This window comes from Erithacus rubecula, assembly GCF_903797595.1.
Source record: "Erithacus rubecula genome assembly, chromosome: 20".
In the NCBI taxonomy this organism is placed as follows: domain Eukaryota; kingdom Metazoa; phylum Chordata; class Aves; order Passeriformes; family Muscicapidae; genus Erithacus; species Erithacus rubecula.
Window position 1 is genome coordinate 3668742 of NC_136672.1, and position 18811 is coordinate 3687552.

General features: G+C 44.7%; 1 protein-coding gene across 1 annotated transcript in view; it reads left to right on the forward strand.

Moving 5' to 3' along the window:
- Nucleotides 1-1967: 1967 nt before the first annotated feature.
- Nucleotides 1968-18811, forward strand: part of LOC306810635 (T-cell antigen CD7-like) — a 67029-nt gene continuing 50185 nt past the window's right edge. Inside the window, exon 1 of the mRNA XM_079323456.1 lies at nt 1968-2190. The gene's annotated coding sequence lies outside the window, so the exon portion shown is untranslated. The remainder of the gene's footprint in view (nt 2191-18811) is intronic.

Consider the following 18811-nt stretch of genomic DNA (forward strand, 5'->3'; position numbering starts at 1 on the left):
CTCTCCTCCTTTCCAAGGAGAAGCTGCCACTCAAGCTGGAGCTGAGCATGCATTTCTCCAGATCTGAGCTGACCATGCATTTCTCCAGGTCCAACCTGACTAATGAACAATCCAGCCTCATTGCTCTGGGTTAGAATGAAGCAAAGCAGCATCAAAACACAAACCATTAGTAATTAATGACAGTGGTTTTAAAATACAAGAAGTGAAACCAGTAAAACACTTCATTCTATTTAAGGAACTGCACTAAGTTTAAAAAAATTTGTCAATGTTTTATTGCTGTAGAATAACTGCTATAGAAATTTTTTCAGAGCAGGTGGAGGAAAGCTAATGTGTGCTTCACATTTAGGATTTTTTGCAGAGATTTCTCAGCTCAACCACAATGTCCTGCTGGTTTCTGTCTCTGCAGTAGCTTGTTGGAGCTGTGGATAAAAACTACTACAAAAATGGTTGAAAATTAGATTTAGGCCAATTCCAAGGATGCCTATAAAAGAAATACCAAGTTATTGTTTGTTCATTTGACTTGAACAGATAATTCCCATCAGATCACCTAAATTAAAAATAGAATTTTATGTGACAATAAATATTTCACCTTAGGCCAAGAGAAACATTAATTCAGCCGAATCCATTTTCCTTAGTTTTCTGGTGTGTTTTGGCAGTGACAGCAAATGCAGGTGTGATTTGCTGCTCCCACTGAGGGGTGTGTACAGGGCCAGTGCCTGGAGGTGCCTGGAGGACGTGGGCACGGAGCCTGCTGCCCAGCAGGCTCAGGAGGGATTTCCCCTCCCTGCAGAAGGTCCTGGTGTGTCTTTGGCTGTGGCTGAGGCAGAGGTGCACAGGCTGTGAGTGTGGCCCTGGCAGCAGCCCTGGCAGGGTGCAGGAGCAGCTGAGCAGTGTGAGGCTGCTCTGCCTGGCTCCCATGGCCGTGCCTGGGCTGCAGCAGCTCTCTGGCATTTGCTCTGCCAGCTGTGATCTCTGTGTCTGCACCAAGAGAGCACAGACACTGGGTGCTGAGCACTGCCTGTCATTGCCCACAGGGAGAAGACTGAGGGAGGAGGCTGCTGAGCCTGGCCTGGCACTGTGGAGGATCTGGAGAGCCCCAGCCCTGCTGGACCTGAGCCCCCAAAGAGCCCCATGGACTCTCCCCACCTCCTGCCCTTGGGTTTGCTGCTGCTGGCTCTTGCTGATCCCCATCCCAGTGAGTCTCTGGGTTTGAGCTCTGTGCTTTTCCCTGCACTTGCACAGCTCAGCTCCTCTGAACTGCTAGGGGAAAGCTCAGCTGGGCCCAGTTAAAACCAAGACCACAAACCCGGAAAGATGGGAAGAGAAATGAAGGAGGTGAAGGTCGATGTGTTTGAGCTGTCACAGTCCCCTCTTCTGGGAGGGGTGACTGTTTGGGTGTGTCTGATGTCAGGTGAGGTGAGTCCTGTCCCAAAGGAGTGACTCTTTTCCAGGAGAGTCTGAGGGGGGACACCTGGGACACTGCACCCAGAGTGGGCAATGGCAGCTCTGAGCTTCATTGGCCCTGGGATGTGGCAGGGTGTTGGAGGGACACGTGGTGGGACTGTGGCCAGGAGTTTGGGGAGGAAAGCGGGCAAGAACAGATGAGCTTAGCAAGAGAAACATCTTTCAACTTACTTCCTAAGCTGGCAGCTTCCCATTTAAAAAGACAGTGGAATCAGTGGGGGAATTCTGTCATGTTTCTACCCCAATAATGATCCTGGGAACTGGCCCCAATACTGTAAAAATTTGTCCATTGTCAGACAATGTCTGTGAAGGCATGACTGAGCCTGTCCCCGAAAATCCATCCTGTTCTCTGATGCTAAACCTCTGGGTAGAAAATTGATAGAAATTTGGTTTTTTTTTCTCTGTTTTCTGATTTAGATATTGCTAAAGCTACTGATGGCACTGCTGAAGGGACAGAAGACTCTTCTACAGAGGTCACAGTCTATAGCTGCAGGGACTGTAACAGCTGCACATGCAAGGACTGGGATAACAATTATGAAAAGTTTAAAATAATCGCTGACACAGAGTTCGTGATATTTTCAGATGGAATAATAGAGTTGGAGACCAATAAAACACACACCACTGTTTGCTTTGAGGAACCTAATTACTGTCTTGAAGGAATTTATAGCATCTTCTGGGAGAGAGAAGGGGGATCAGGACGTTCTTGTGGCACCCTGAGTTCTGGAGGTATGTTGTGCTGGCAGCCTGGATATTAACTGATGAAAACCTGTTTCTGGGTAGGAAACTGAACTGTTCTCTATTTGGTCAGATAGCAAGGCTTATGGGTGAATAAACTGGAATGCATGGACTTCTTGGGTGGAAAATTCATAAAGTAATTTACAAAAGTAAATTCAGTCATTTCAGGTCAAACATTGCTTAAAACTAAAGTAGGAGAGATTCAGATAAACATGTCTTACTCTGATTTACAAAGATACATTGTTATTTTAGGGTTTTTTGGCAACAGGAATTCTCCTGGTCAAATTCTGTGCCATGTTGCAATGTGTCAGTGTCACCTGCTTCAGCCAGAACTCACCCTGACCCAGGTCCAGCCTCAAGAGCTGCTCTGTGCTGCTCTTCTGTCCAATTCAATAAACACCCAGGAGCATCTTTCCAGCATCCTGACAGAGCTGCCAAAATCAGGGATTCAAACACCTGTCAGTGCATGGAGCAAGTGGCTCCACAAGGGCAGCACTTCATCCTGGTGGCTCAGGTTGCAGGGTGTGACTTGGTTGAGCTCCATCCAAGTCAGTGACTTTTCTGTCTGTAGTTGGTTCTCTGAGGGCAGCTTTTATCCCCTCTCATGTTGGAGTTAGAGCTTCCTTTCTAATTTTGTTGCTGATAGAAGGAAACAAAGAAAAAGGTTTCTGCCCTTTGTAAGTCTTTATTTAGCCCAACATTTTCACCTCTTTTCATTTTCTGGCTGCCATACAACCCTTCTCTCTTGTATTTATGCTCTCCACTGAAAAATATCTACATGCTGTCAATGCTGTGTAAAATTTTGTTGACACTGAAACTTTGACAGTGAAATCTGGAGATTGCTGTAGACAGGGATGCCTGTACCCCTTGAGAGGGGAAGGGCTGGATGTACAGGTGAAGGTAGGAGGGAGTTTTGCAGATTGTCTGAGAAGAAGAATAAGCTCTATAATGGCACAGTGGGGTGCAGGGTTGGTAGGAGATGCACTCCAGAGTCTGAGAGATTTACTGAGCTCCTGGACTTTCTTGTTCCTTTTCTTTGGTTCCTGTGGATAAAAGGCAGCTGTAGAGTTTATGAGTAGATGTTTATTTCATAAAGATAAAGATAAGCTTTTTACAGATATTTTGTTATTCTTAATTGCATGTGAAAATTTGCTAATTTCTTCAAATATTTCTGTACTTGATTATCTGAACAACTCATCATCTTTGCTGAGAAGGGAATCTGATAATGGTGGTTGATTTGCACTGTTATTAATGAACCATCTCCAAGTTGTAACAATCAGAGCAATCTCAAACATTTTGTCCCCTTTTTAAATTTACTAAGCACTTGAACATCTTTAGTCCTCCAGTGAAGATCTTCTACATGATCCATATTTACAATCAAAATTTTTTACCTTTCATCTTTCTCAGAAAATGGAAGAGGTGACATAAGTTCTGAGAAGAAGACTATTTGCTGTGAAGCAGACACAGATACCAGGAAATACAACCCTGACCTGAAGTGCTTCTACACTAAAGCATCAGGTCCAAAATTCACCACACCAGCAGTTGGCATTGCTGGTGAAGGAATTCCAGGTTAGTCTCTTCTTGTGCTTGTTTGCCTTTTGCATTAAGAGGGATTTGTCCAGAGAGCTTGATGTGTACAGAGTTTTCCATGGGCAGGGAGATGTCTTGTACATTCATAACTTGATGCTGCAGCCATCCAGTCTCAGACTTTGCCTTGGTAAATGGACATGTCCAGTCCTGGACAGATGTACAGAGGCTCAGGTTCCTGTAATTATCTAGTGACAGACACAGGGGTGCTGAGGGAAGGGGCCACATGATGGGTGTGCAGCAAATTCCCAAGGATTGACCTTGTCTGTAAGTGCTGAATAAGACTTTGCCTCCAGACTAAGAGGACATTTGTCAACTCAAGGTGACACTTACATGTTGAAATTTCTTTCATGGTAGAAACTCCTGTCATCTTCCTTAGGTCATGGGCAAAAGGGTTTTAAAATCCAGTCAAAGTGGGTTTCCTTATTTGAACACTTCATCAAGGATGGGTCTCGCATCACTTGCTCTTGGTTATTTCAGATTGATTTTCAAAGGTATCTGTTGTGATGGAGTGACAACAATTTGCTTTGAATGTTGATAAAGTGAGCATTACATATCTGTAAGATATGATGAGCCAGAGGCTTGTTTTTCTCTCATTCATCAGCTCCTTCTCTCTTTGAATCTGATGGGGCCAGTTCCTTGGCACTCCTGCTTGCTTCACTTGGATGCTCTGTTTTCTCCTCCTCTGCAGGTAATCCTGAAGGTCCCACTACTGAAACGAATGGCAATTGCACGTGTCAGGGCATGGCTATTGGCATGGGTATTGGCATCCCCTTGGCATTACTGTGCGGAGGTTTCATAGGGGGGCTAATCACGTATCAAAAATTGAAGAATCAGCAGTGTTGCCAAGGTACATTCTGACAAATTTTGTGTTGCGTCTACTTCCCACACCTGGAAGTAGAAAAAGCACAAAGGGTTTTCCTCCTGGATCTCATCTCCATTGTGCTTTACATGCAGTTCTTCATGATCTTCACTGGGCTGACATCTGGAATGACTTCTCCTCCTGTGGCTGCTGTGACAGTTCTCCCGGTATGGCTTTGTTATGCAAAATAAGCCCAGCAGGAATTTCCTCAGTGCTGCCTCCTGACACAAGGGGGAAGCACTGCCAGGGCCAAGAAATCACAGGGCTCAGCCTTCCCTCCATGGAATGCTGTTCCTGGGAGCAGTCCCAGACTGCAGCATTGCTGTGCAGCTTCCCTGGCACAGAGAGATGTGTCCCAGCCAGGACACTGATGGACATTTGGGCATGGGCTGACAGGGCCTCCAGGAGAGTGCTTCCCTCTCTCAGCCCTGCCCACTACAGAGCCAGCTGTGATTTAGGAATGAGTATTTCCCTGAATGCATCCAGGAGGGAAGTTTGTTTTGCAAAGCAATGTGCATGGAGAGAGGTGGGTGGGCTCTGTGGAGACTTGTACAGACATTTCTTGAGCCTGCCATAAGGCTTTCCCCCTCCATCCTGTGTCCATGGGCTGCAGTGTTTTTGGTACCTTGTGTATGCCTGAGGCTGAGACTCCTCTCAGTTACTGAGCTGGTCCATCCCCTGGAAACTGATGCTGGTTGTTACTTTGTGAGAGTCAAAGGATTAAATTTCTAATTCTGAATTTGCTTGATGAGGAGTTGCACAAGTGCTTGCAAAGGCACACAAAACCAGTGTCACTGTTGTTGTTACATCAATAGATGAATTATTTTTGTGAGGAGTAAGAAATTTCCCAGTGATTTCCCTGAGATCCTGCCCTGGGGTGCAACATCCAGTGATGTCCCAGGTCTGTTCCAGAGCCCCTCTGGGGCTGATGGGTCACAGCACCAGGGCATGGTCTCAGCAAAGCCTTGAGCCCACATATATGGCTGTGAAACTGCCCCCTTTGTAGGACAAGGGGTGGCCCAGAACCAAAAGGGAGAAGGGAGGTGCCTGGAGGACTTCACAAATTGAGATATTGTTTGCAATTCTAGCTGGAATCTAGCAGTTTCTTTGATGCCCTCACTGGTATTTATTTTTGCTAATTTTGCAGCTCGTAGTCGAGACACAGAGGCTCCTGGAATAGAAAATATCCCACTAAATGGATAACCATCTCCAATGGAGAAAACCTGTCTGCCAGCAGCATCGTCGTCCTCCTCTCTCAGAATGCACAATAACCATGTGAAAACACAGACTGATTTTCCATGAGAACTTCTTTTATTCACAAATAGCTGTATTTTCCTGAACGCACCTTCACCACATCCACACCTTCCCCAAGCACTGTGACGCTTGTCCAGCTCCAAGCCTTTGTGAGCAGCAGGAGCAGCACCAGGAGCCCCCATCCTCTGCTGGTGCTTGGCTGCAGGCAGCAGGCACCCCAGGCTGTGTGGCTGGCTCAGCAGCACAGGCTGAAACCAGCTGAAATCTCTCTGTGACTGAAAGTGTGAACTGCTCTGAAATGCTTCCCAAGCCCTCTGCATGGCTTCCATTTGGGAATGCCACAGCAGCACCCAGGTGTCTGCATTATTTTAATTCTCAGGTCATCTCTGGATTCACCAAAGCCTTTTGCACAGCTGGCTGTTGGTTGAACTGGAAGGGTTTGTTTTTCTGAAGAGATATTTGATTCTGCCCCACCTGCAGGCTGAGGACGTGTCTGTGTGTTTGTTCCTGTGCAGGGCTCAGGGCTGTGTCCAGCTCCCTCAGCAATGGCATTGGGTCACAGAGGCCTTGGCCTCTCCCCAGGCTGAACAGAACTCTGGTGTCAATCTTCCTGCCAAAACAGGCAATTTTAGACAGAGTGATGAATCCAGCCTCTCAGGGATCCCATTGGTTCTTGGTATCTTTAAATCATTCTCCATTCCCACTTGATTTGAATAAACCCTCAGCTTTTGCATTGTATCAAATGTAGTTTCAGGCTGCTGAGTGAAAAATCAGTGGCAGCACAAGTGGAAAAGCAAATCCCTGAAGCATTGTGAATGTTTTCTGACTCATTTTTCCATGGTTTAGTTCCCCATGAATCTGTAGCTGACATTTCCATCAGGCAATCTCAAAAGTTAAAGGATGCTGTTTCTGTCTTGAACTTTGCAACAGTTAAATTCAAAAAGAAAGATGATGAATGTAAAAGATCCAGCTTATTTTAATAATTAGTTTTAGAAAGATAGAAAGGAATTTGTGCTTAAATTTACTTTTTATTAGACATAGGAGATCAATGCTTTTATGGGTTGGAGCTGATTTTTTTCCCTAGTCAGGGCTTTACACTCTTAACTCAGTTCTCATCTGATTTCATGCCAATTTTCAATTTTAATGTGGTGGAATGCAATCAAGTGGTCCTGAAGGGTTTACAATCCAGGTATTCCAAAGCTAGGTATTTATTGAATTTCTGGTATTGCTGATCCAGTTGTCAGGTGTATTTTATCATGATGAGTGTAGTTATTAATCAATAAATCAGATGTAAGCTTTCCTGTAGAAAGGCCAGACTGTTAATGAATGAAGAAATAGAAGGACAGAGACTTTTACTTCGAATGTAGAATTTTTTACCCCAATTGCACTTCTATGTTATTCCCTTCAACAAAACTTCAGGAATCTTTGGGCAGAGTAGAGCTGTGTAAGGGGAGCGAGTGACGCATCAGCCGGAGCTGCGCTCACTTTGCCACTGCGGCCCCTCGCTGAGTGGGGCACACTCTGGGAGCAATTGACCTGAGGTGTGGCTGGAGCAATTGCTCTGTGGCCTATTTTGGCTGTCAGTCTGAGCTCTGAGGGGGCAAGGAGGAGAGGGAGGTCTACTAGATAAGAGAAAAGAGGAATTTGGGGAATTTGCAGGCAAAAGACAGAAATGCAAGTTGCACCAGTTGAAATATGGGGGAGGTTCAGGGGGAGGATACAAATCAGCAGCAAATTAGAGAAATGCTGGGGAGGGATAAAAGACAGGGTTTACAGAAGCTTTGTCCAATGAGGGAGGTAGGGGTGGAAAGTGGTTCCCATGGATTAATGAAATGTCCAGTTTCAGGGGATTCTCTGTGGTAGGACTTACAGCTGGTCTGTGAGCCAGAGAGGGTTAATGCAGTAGGGTTATTTCTGAAAAGAATCTTATCAAGGGTGTTGGTCTGGAGACCACGGAGAGAAGAACAAGAAAGGGATAAGTGGGAGAGAAAACCTGCAGCTGGGAGAAGTAATTTTTAGAAAAGTCTTGGGAAAAACAGAGGTGTAGATGGTTTTGCACCAATCAATGTTATGTTGATCTATTGTAACCATTGAACAAATTGTAAACATTGCAGAGTGTATAAGAGACAGCATGCTGTTATAATAAATGGGATAATAGCCTTCTGAAATGTGCATCCATTTGTATGTCGTGCCTGGCTCAACAGGGACCGTTCCCAAAGGGGAATTCCAAGCAGGGCTGTGTTGGGTTGATGTGGCCAGAAATGTGTATTCTATCACCAGCTGGTAAAGACACGTGGGGCAGTGATTCCTTATCTCCTGGCTAATATTATCTGCTAATGGGCCATCTTTAAACCAGCTGGGGCAATCAACTTTAGCTTTTCCACAGCCCACCCTTCCTCTAGGACATATCTCCTGCTCATGGTCATTGAGTCCCAGTGCATGACTGATAAAATTACTCCAGCCAGGGGAGGAGGCAAGCCTTTCCTACCCAGATAAAAACTGAGATTTTGGACACCAAGGCACCTTGTTTCCACTGGATTCCAGAGGAAAACCAGACCCTTCCACATCATCCCTGGACCTTCAGAGGAAACTGCACCTTCTCCAGGAGCACTGCTCCAGCTGAACCACATCTGCCACTGCAGGAGGATGCAGCCACCATTGAATGGGACTGTGCCAACACCCTGACTGACTGACGGGTGTCAACTTGGACTCTGTCACTGTTTTGGGATTGTTTTTTGTAATACTGTGTTTCTATTTTAATTTTCCTAGTAAAGAACTGTTATTCCTAGTTCCCATATCTTTTCCTGAGAGCCCCTTAATTTCAAAGTTATCATAATTTGGAGGGAGGGGTTTACATTTTCCCTTTCAAAGAGAAGGTTTTGCTTTCATTGGCAGACATCTGTCCTCCAAACCAGGACAAGTGGGTTGGCACAAAGTGGGATTGACAGGGAATTCAGGATTGATTGGCAAGGTGGATGGGGGGGTATAATTTGGACCAAACCATTAACTTGAGCAGATAATATCATCAACCAGAAACCCATTGTAGCAGTTGAGAAAGTTTTTCTTTGGAAATGGCATTGTGTTAGCAGAGGTGTTCAGGTTTAATGGTATGTAGATTTAATTTCTACTCTGTAACAGCAGTTGGGGCCAAAGAGCTGGACATGCTTTGAGAGCACCTCAGTAATGTCACACAGGCAACACAAGTCACAGACTGATCTTGATGTCTCTCTCGCACACTCTTTCATTCATATCTCTTATTTCTGTGGGTGATTATGCAGTTTGTAATGATTGGGGACATCCCTACCGACTGTTCATCTTTGCCCCTTTGGATCTGTGTTGTGCACACCAAAGGTGCCTCATGTCAGGAAAAGCAGTGATAACTTCCTTTAAAGATCTACAGTGTTTGTCCTCAGCAAGTGCATTTTTCCATTGAATATACACATAGAGGTGGGTATTTTTAAGCACAGGGTCATGGAATGATTTATGTTGTGTGGGAGCCCAGGGCATACCCCTAGCCTCCTTGGGGGTCTCAAAACCCCGCTGGCAAGGGTCTCAAAGATCTCTGAGTGAGACCCTGGTGTTACAGGTGCTGAATTCTAACCCCTGGGGGAAGTTGTCAGCACAAAGAGAATAGAAACAAGCTACCAAAATTAGTGAAGTGTAAATTAGATTGTTAGAACATAGATAAATAGACTTTTGGCAATGTTTATGATAAGGGACACAGGGCCAAGATGGAGAATTTGGGGGGTGGACACCTTTTCCTCCTTCTTCTCCATGTCATCCATGTTGGGTGACACGTTGGCACTCTTGGATTGGATGGGGTCAGGGCTGGACCATTTAATAAAATTGTATTGTATTGGGAAAATTTTGTAAACATGTAATACGTAGTACTAACTATATAAGATAAGCCCTGCCTTCACCAGGCAGATTCCACCATGGATGCCAGGCTGAGCAGACTGCTGCTGGCCAGGCAAAAAAGTCCCTGAGATATGAAAGAATAAACAATCCTTGGAAAAAGAGAATACCATCTCTGGCAATCTCTCTTCAGCTGCTTCAGAGAAAACCAGGGTTTGAACCACCTTCGTGTCCCTCTGGGGTGATCTCGGGGCAAAGGAGAAACCCCAGACTGGGACATGTTGGAAGTGATCTAAAAGATCATCTTATTTGTCTTGTGAATAGAAAAATGAAAAGTAATTAAAGAGGCCTGACTCCCCAAAAGCCATAATTTGATAGCTATTATTTCATTTGAGGTCTCCTAAAATCCACAATCAGGCTTTATCTTAAACCCTGGCTATTCATTGTGTGGGGGTGCATCCCCCTTTTCCAGGCTGTGCTTTGATCTGAGAAATGCTCGTTTGGCCTCGGCCTGGATGAGCAGCCCCTGGCTGAGCTGCTCTGCAGTTTATCAGAAACTCTGTCTGCTCCCAGGCACTGCTGCTGTCCAAGGTGCTCCTGGTTTCTTGGGGAGCAGCCTTGGCAATGATTTTTCTGGTCTGAATGGCACAACATCCCTGTTCTCACCCTTCCAAAGAACATGTGCCAGTGTCAAATGGGGCCAGGATGAAACACTGTTGTGACTAAAGCCCCTCTCTTGTGCCCCTATGAACAGTGGTGAAAAACGAGACCCTTGGGGCTCTCCTGGACCAGTGACCTGTCTCTGAATGGGGCCTCTCTGAGCTGGGCTCTCTCCTGTTTGCTGCTCTTGGTGGATCTCCAAACACAGATGGATCCTGGGCTGATCCCCCACTGTTTAATTGGGGAGTCACAAAATCATCCAGAGTGAGCATTTCCCCACCTTTGAGGGGAATTTCTCACAGGTACCTTGCACTGACCCTTTATGTCTGTGTGCAGATGCTTTGGCATGGGAGAAATGCTGCTCTCTTTGATGGTTGAGATCTCTAAGCAAGTTAGGCCTGTAAGTAAGTTTAATACAAGTGTGGTTAAGAGTTATTCTTCTGCTAAAGTGGGATTTGAAAACCAAATAGTACATAACTTTTATGCTTTGTCTGATGGGCTGAGACAAGTAGTATTTCAGAAAAATTGAAATTTCCTTATGTCCTCTTTAGCTGTTGAGAAATAAATAATTGTTAAGGTCACCCCGGTGCTTTTCGCAAGGGGTAATCAAAGAAAATATGGGTCCAATCCTGAATTAACTTGCAACTTTCTTTTCAAGGCTCTTCTATTTTATCAAAGGAACAGATGTAACAGCTATAGCTTTGATGTTGCACAGTAAATTATTAACTTTTTCTGATAAGCCCAGTTTTCTTTCAAAGAAGGCTTTGTGTAGGAAGGCAGGGGTTAAGGATAGTAGAGAAGGCAATCTCTCCTGATAAATTGCACCTGTACCAATCACTCAATATTGGAAACATCTGTGCCTGTCCAATGAATTTGGGTGTTATAAAAGAGTGGGTTAGCTGGCTAGTAGTTGCTGTTTGAGTTGGAGCTTGAGACCCAGTATCTGCTGGCTGTGTTGTTAGGAAGAGGGACATGTGGTTGTGCATGAGACAGACAAGGTAAGGGAATGTTGTGTGAGGGACAGAGAGGGTAAGGTGGCTGGGAAAGGAACAGGTTGGGGTTTAGCCAGTCATGCAGAGGGGGGAGAAGGCGTCAGAGCTGTGTGGAGGTGCTTGCAAGAAAAGCAGTTAGAGCAGTCAAATAGAAATACACTGGAAGAAGGCATAAAAAGTTTCTAAAAAAGCACTCGTGGTGGTGCCAGTCCATCTTGACATAATAACTGCAACAGCTCTGAATCTTCTTTTAGATAAGGTTGGTTTAGATTGAACTGCTTTGTCCAAAATATTCTTGGTTCACAGTATACCAGAATAGTTTGAGTTGGAAGGGACCCAGAAGGAACATCAAGTCCTACTCGTAAGTGAATGGCCCATTTGAGATCAAACCCCAAACCTTGCCATTATTAGTGCCCACTCTGACAACTCAGCTGATCTCAGGTTGTGTCCCTACAAAACCAGAGGGGTTTTGGATCTCTGCTTCTGTGTGTTGTGATCTCTGGGATGCTGCTGGGTACCAACTGTGCCATAGCAGTCAAAACCTTGGACATGCACAGTGGGTGCACAAATGCTTGGAAAAGGATGCTGTTTCTCCTAAAAAGACATCAAAACAGTTTGAGCTCAGAGGGTCACAACAGCACATATGGTTTTGGTTTGGCACTCTTGGAAGAGAGTGTTCTAAGAAATGCTCAGCCTTTTAGAGGAAGCTCATTTCCAGCTTTTCAGAGGCTTTGGAGCATTGCCTTAGATTCTGGAGCTGCCACTGTGTGTTTCTTGCAAGACAATGCTTGGGTGCATTCCACACAGTAATTAGCCAAACTGTGGTATTGGCAGGAATACAAAAACAAGACTCAGCTATGGAAGAGAGGTGCTTTATTCACACTTGTGGTGTCCCCAGACAAGATTTCTGCTTCAGGGTGATTCAGCCAATATCTTCAGCTCTAAAAAGGTCGACAGTGAAATGAATCACAAGCACAAATAGTGCATGAGCTTGTCTTGTAGGGAGAGCAGCTTCTTGTCAGGCTTCAAAAGAATTCTCCCACCACTTGAATTAAAAAAAAAAAAGTCCTAAGGGGAGCTGCCTAATACTTGGGAGGGTGATTGGATCATGCTGGAGTGAATGAATGAGGGAGTTTTGGAGGTGCACAGCCACTGGGGCTGCTGTGTGTGCCACAGCACAGACCCTTGGTGGGCAGCTCTGGATTGGGCCTTGTTCCTTGTGATGTTCAAGATCACCTGAATTTCTTCCACCCATCTGTTTAATTGTGCTGTCAGGTAGTTTTGCTGGAGGAAGTCTTGTGGTATCAAGATGATGCCAACCCATCCAGCACCCTGTGGATTTCTGGAGCAGGGGAGATCAGACCATTTCCATGTCCATCAGAAGAAAAGCTGGTGCAGTGTTTGTGCCCTGGCCATGGGGTGCTGCCCTGTGTGGCCCTGCAGCCCTGGGAAGTGCGGAGGCTGAGGATTGCAGACCTAAAGGGAGCCTGCAAGGGAGGTGGAGAGGGGCCTTTTCCCAGCATGTGCAGTGACAGGGTGAGGGGCAATGGCTTCAGGCTCATGGAGTCACTTTAGATGAGAGAATAGGAGGAAGTTGTTTAGCTCTGAAGGTGGTGAGGCTCTGGCACAGGCTTCCCAGAGAAGCTGTGGCTGCCCCTGGATCCCTGGAAATGTCCCAGGTCAGGGCTGGGTAGGATTCTGGACACCCTGGTGCACTGGAATGTGTCCCTAGGGGTGGGACTGCATCTTTATCTACACCTCTAAGTTCCCTTCCAGCCCAAACCATTCTGTGATGTACATGGTGCCCAGAGCAGGAGGGGTTCCCTGAGCTGTGCTGCTCTGTGGGACACTGAGGAGTAGCTCCAGTAGCAGAGGGGGCTCAGCCCTGTGGCTGCATCTCGCACTGATCATAGCCTTGAAATCAAAGAAGTTTGGCCAAATGTTTGGCTTCATAATTTTGGAGGGCTATTCCAACCTCAATGGTTCTAAGCAAAAGATCAAAATTATCTACCCTCCCTCTATCCTTGGGGTTAAGAAATTAATCTCATTGCTGCCCTTAGTTGCTCTTCTGCCTACAGGGTAGGTCCTGGAAGTAGAGCCTTCCTCATGAGGTTTCCCTGGGGATTGGCACAAACTCTTTCTGCTTGCAATGTGTCAGGTAGCTGTTGATTCTTTCTGCCATAATTCACTGGTGCCAAGACATAGGAGATGTGTTTTTTCACAGTAGCCTCTCTTCTCACTCTTTTGTGCAAAGCTGAGGTAACTTTTTAACCAAAGCCAGAAAACAGCTTTAGATTTTCTTGTGGTGCCTGACTTGTGTACAGCCTGCCAAAGAAAGGAGCATTTTATTACTTTATAGTGTTTCTCATAAACCATTGGGATTATTCTTTTTATGTTCCCGCCATAAATTTCTCATTTCTTAACGGATGAGATTAACAGGGGAATTTCTCAGAACATGAAAGTGGAGGTTCAGTAGATAAGTAAGATTTGGAAGCCAAAGTACAGAATTTTCTGGCCAGCTCCTCCTAGTTTCTATTCCTGAAATCCATGTCACTATTTGGTGTTGTGCATGCTCCACTAGTAGTTAGGGGTCTCTCATCCTTTTGGATATCTTATTTCCAATGAATCCATGGTAAGGCTAAAGAGGGTATTTGGGGCCCAAAGGCTGCAGCCTATATAAATTGGCATGAAACCATGTACCTTGGGACCAAAGGATGATGTAGTTTTTAGATATGTGGTGAAAAATGTTATTTTATAGTATTATTGTTTGAAATACTAATTTAAAGTTGTTTTGAGACGTGCATTATTGAAAATTAAATGTTTTTTTATTGGCTCTCTACTGCATTCTTGTTGTGCCTGTACTCAGAACAGTGCTGATGGAAAAGAATTGGATACCTTCTTGATCAATGGGAACAGCCCAGATGGATTGAAATGTTCCTCAGTGAGAGGTTCTTGATCTCTGGTGCTCTTAAGACAGCAACTCCAGAGCTCTCAGGCTTTTACTTCGAGTTCTTGGCTCCAACTTTTTTGGGTTATCTTAAATAAGCAAAGCAGGCAATAGTTAAAAATGTTATTTATTACAAAGCACATCAGTCTCAAAAACATACAGACAAGGAATGGCAAATGCAAAATCTAATGGCAAGAGCAAATGGCTAAAAGCAAGTGGCTAAAATCACCAACTCTTCCCCAATACAAACTCTTATTCAGGATTTTTCCAACAAGCTAAGATGCAAGCTTGGACCACCACTCCGTAACCTATTAGAATTCCAGTTTCTTAGCATGCTGGGTTATGTATAAGACTATGCACACAATCTATCTGAAAAATGTAAGCAATGCTCTATTATGTCTAAGTCCTGTCTACCACCGTGGGCCTGGAGCCTCCTGCTGAAGATATCAGTATGTTTCAAACTTCAATACAACTTGCTCTGCTACTCTGGCATTTGAAACCTTTCACTTACTAAAAGCATTAGAACTCATGCTAAAACTTAATGACTTAACTCTACTTAAGTGTCTACTTTAATGTGTGAGTGGCTTCATATACTTCAATGAATCCAAAGACTTTGATTCAATACCTGCACTCTGATTTCTCTCTGAAGAATTCAGAGAGACCCCTGACTCACTGACTCCAACACCTCAGGAGCCTCCAGCAGACAACATAAACTAATTTATTTGAGGAGCTGCAATTCCAGAAAAAGAGACTGGTAACACTTTTATTGAGAAGGTTCAAAAAGGAATTAATGCACTAGGAATGTACCAACTGTTACTTAAAGCATCACCCATGAATTTGTGTTGTTTGCATCTGTTGTTTTAATTCATGGTGAAATGTAACTGGGGAAAAAGAAAGAGAATTGATTTGTTTAGTTTGTTTAGGTTGTGTACATGAACAGCTAACTTTAGAATAATTTTTAGGTTTTATTGAACACCATTAAGACAAAAAAATGGGACCTTTTATGCACCAATTCAACTAAGAGAAAACCAGGATCAGCAAATCCTTGCCATACTACATTTCTACAGGCTAGAGAACAAATAATCCATGATATTATAGACCAGTGTATCATAATTAACAATTCTTGTGGGGAAAAAAATCAATGTGCCACTCCATAGACTCATTTCTGATGCAGATTGGCATTGTGATAAAAAGGGATAAGAAAAAGATCAGAGGGAAAGAGTTAAGGGAACTAAATAATCTGTATAAACAATTAAAACAGCACTATAGCTACTAGGACTTGCCAATTTTAAATAAAAACATTTTTGTAGATTTGATGCAAAAATTGCCATAGAATTGTGATTATCTAAATGTTGGATGTTCTGTCTTAGGTTTTTGTTCTTGCCCTGTATGAATGTGACAATAAATATTTCATCTTAGACCAAATGAAACATTGATGAAGTATAATCCATGTTCCTCAGTTTTTGGTTGTGTTTTGGCAGTGACAGCAAATGCAGGTGTGATTTGCTGCTCCCACTAAGGGGTGTGTGCAGGGCCAGTGCCTGGAGGTGCCTGGAGGACGTGGGCACAGGGCCTGCTGCCCAGCAGGCTCAGGAGGGATTTCCCCTCCCTGCAGAAGGTCCTGGTGTGTCTTTGGCTGTGGCTGAGGCAGAGGTGCACAGGCTGTGAGTGTGGCCCTGGCAGCAGCCCTGGCAGGGTGCAGGAGCAGCTGAGCAGTGTGAGGCTGCTCTGCCTGGCTCCCATGGCCGTGCCTGGGCTGCAGCAGCTCTCTGGCATTTGCTCTGCCAGCTGTGATCTCTGTGTCTGCACCAAGAGAGCACAGACACTGGGTGCTGAGCACTGCCTGTCATTGCCCACAGGGAGAAGACTGAGGGAGGAGGCTGCTGAGCCTGGCCTGGCACTGTGGAGGATCTGGAGAGCCCCAGCCCTGCTGGACCTGAGCCCCCAAAGAGCCCCATGGACTCTCCCCACCTCCTGCCCTTGGGTTTGCTGCTGCTGGCTCTTGCTGCTCCCCATCCCAGTGAGTCTCTGGGTTTGAGCTCTATGCTTTTCCCTGCACTTGCACAGCTCAGCTCCTCTGAACTGCTAGGGGAAAGCTCAGCTAGGCCCAGTTAAAACCAAGACCACAAACCCTGAAAGATGGGAAGAGAAATGAAGGAGGTGAAGGTCAATGTGTTTGAGCTGTCACAGTCCCCTCTTCTGGGAGGGGTGACTGTTTGGGTGGTTCTGATGTCAGGTGAAGTGAGTCCTGTCCCAAAGGAGTGACTCTTTGCCAGGAGAGTCTGAGGGGGGACACCTGGGACACTGCACCCAGAGTGGGCAATGGCAGCTCTGAGCTTCAGTGGCCTTGGGATGTGGCAGGGTGTTGGAGGGACACGTGGTGGGACTGTGGCAAGGCGTTTGGGGAGGAAAGAGGGCAAGAACAGATGAGCTGAGCAAGAGAAGCATCTTTCAGCTTACTTCCTAAGCTTACAGCTTCCCAATTAAAAAGACAGTGGAAGCAGTGTGGGAATTCTGTCATGATTCTACCCCAATAATGATCCTGGGAACTGTCCCCAATACTGTATCAAATTTGTCCATTGTCAGACAATGTCTGCAAAGCCATGACTGAGCGTGTCCAAAAAAACCCATCCTGTTCTCTGATGCTAAACCTCTGGGTAGAAAATTGGTAGGAAATGTTTTGGTTTTTTTGTTGTTTTCTGATTTAGATATTGCCATGTCCATTGTTGGCCCTGATGAAGGGACAGAACAGTATTCTACAAAGGTGACAGTCTACAGCTGCAGGGACTGTAACAGCTGCACATGCAAGGATTGGAATAACAATTTTGAAAAGTTTAACATAATCGCTGACACACAAAATGAGATTTTCAGATGGAATAATACAGTTGGTGACCAATAAAATGCACACCACTGTTTGCTTTGAGGAACATAATAACTGTCATGAAGGAATTTGTAGCGTCCTCTGGAGGAAGCCTGAGGGATCAGGAGTCTCGTGTGGCACTGTGAATTCTGGAGGTATGTTGTGCTGAGAGCCTGGATATTAAATGATGAAAACATATTTCTGGGTAGGAAACTGAACTGTTCTCTATTTGGTCAGACAGCAAGGCTTATGAGTGAATAAACAAGAACAAATGTTTTTTTTCTGTGATGAAAAAGTCATAAAGTAATTCACAAAAGAAAATTCAGTTATTTCAGGTCAAACATTGCTTCAAAGTACAGTAGGAGAGATTCAGATAAACACGTGTTACTCTGGTCTTTAAAATATGTTTTTATTTAATTTTTTTTGGCAATAGCAATTCTCCTGGTGAAATTCTGTGCCATGTTGCAATGTGTCAGTGTCACCTGCTTCAGCCAGAACTCACCCTGACCCAGGTTCAGCCTCAAGAGCTGCTCTGTGCTGCTCTTCTGTCCAATTCAATAAACAGCCAGGAGCATCTTTCCAGCATCCTCACAGAACTGCCAAAATCAGGGATTCAAACACCTGTCAGTGCATGGAGCAAGTGGCTCCACGAGGGCAGCACTTCATCCTGGTGGCTCAGGTTGCAGGGTGTGACTTGGTTGAGCTCCATCCAAGTCAGTGACTTTTCTGTCTGTAGTTGGTTCTCTGAGGGCAGCTTTTATCCCCTCTCCTGTTGGAGTTAGAGCATCCTTTCTAATTTTGTTGCTGACAGAAGGAAACAAAAAAGAGTTTCCCCCTTTTTATGCCTTTATTAGGCTAACAATTTCACCTATATTTAATTTCTGGCAGCCATAAAATATTTCTCTCCTGTATTTGTGCCCTTCACTGCAAAATATCTACATGTTGTCACTGCCGTGTAAAACTTTGGTGACACTGAAACTTTGACAGTGAAATCTGGAGATTGCTGTAGATAGGGATGCCTGTACCCCTTGAGAGGGGAAGGGCTGGATGTACAGGTGAAGGTAGAAAGGAGTTTTACAGATTCTCTGAGAAGAAGAATAAGCTCTCTAATGGCACAATGGGGTGCAGGGTTGGTAGGAGATGCAGTCCAGGGTCTTAGAGATTTACTGAGCTCCTGGACTTGCTTGTTTCTCTTCTTTGGTTCCTGTGGTAAAAAGCAGCTGCAAAAATTTTCAATAGATTTTTATTGGATAAATGTAATGATGACCTTTTTACAGATGTTTTGTAACTTGTAATTGCACATGAAGACTTTCTTACCTTCTCCAAGTATTTCTGATTCCCTGAACAACTCATCAGCTTCGGTGAGAAGGAAATCTAATGACAGGCTTTGATTTGCACTGTTAGGGAATGAAACATCTCCAACTCATAGGAATCAGAGCAATCTCCAACACTTTTTGCAACATGATCCATTTTTTAAAATTTACAACACCTTTAGCCCTTCACTGGAGATCTTCTACATGATCCATATTTATAATTGAAACTATTTTACCTTTCATCTTTCTCAGAAAATGGAGGTAGTGATATCAGTACTGAGA